The 711-nt window shown below is 45.4% G+C and overlaps 1 protein-coding gene across 3 annotated transcripts in view; it reads right to left on the reverse strand.

Annotated features, from left to right (window-relative positions):
* Window positions 1-711, reverse strand: part of NUP58 (nucleoporin 58) — a 54,081-nt gene that overhangs the window by 41,725 nt on the left and 11,645 nt on the right. The gene's annotated exons all lie outside the window — the stretch shown is intronic.

Here is a 711-nt window from a genome sequence, read left to right on the forward strand (position 1 = left end):
CCTGGGGGGGTGGGGGGGGGTGGCAGGGGGAGGCAGGAGAGAGAGAGAACACAAGCAGGGGAGGGGTAGAGAGAGGGGGGAGAAAGAATCCCAAACAAGTTCCATGCTCGGCACAGAGCCGGATGAACAAGTTCCATGCTCGGCACAGAGCCGGATGTGGGGCTTTATCCCTCAACTGCAAGATCAAGACCTGAACTAATATCAAGAGTTGGACACTTAACTGACTGAGCCATCCAGGCACTCCAAAAAGAAATTCTTGATTCTAAGTGCTATGTGAGATAATTATACAAGGTCTTCAAATCAGAGGAAAGCTTTTCTCACTTCCACTTAGCCTCACTGGCTTTCCTGTATTCTATTACTGTATTACATTATATATAGTATCATGTTTCCTCTATTATACACCCCTAATATTCAAAACATCTGCAGAATCCTTAATACGAGGCTAATTCCAAAATAAGCATGAAATGAAAAATCAATCCAAGATAGAAAACATTAAGTCTTCTCTGCCAAGTGAATTGATTCTTTAATATTTTGCCTGACTAGAATAAATTTAATGTTGTTTTAAAACTTTGCTTTCAGGGGCGCCTGGGTGGCTTAGTCGGTTAAGCGTCCGACTTTCGCTTAGGTCATGATCTCGCGGTTCGTGGGTTCGAGCCCCGCGTCGGGCTCTGTGCTGACTGCCAGCTCAGAGCCTGGAGCCTGTTTCAGTCT

The sequence above is a fragment of the Crocuta crocuta genome, unplaced genomic scaffold, assembly GCF_008692635.1.
Source record: "Crocuta crocuta isolate KB4526 unplaced genomic scaffold, BGI_CrCroc_1.0 scaffold258, whole genome shotgun sequence".
Taxonomy (NCBI): Eukaryota; Metazoa; Chordata; class Mammalia; order Carnivora; family Hyaenidae; genus Crocuta; species Crocuta crocuta.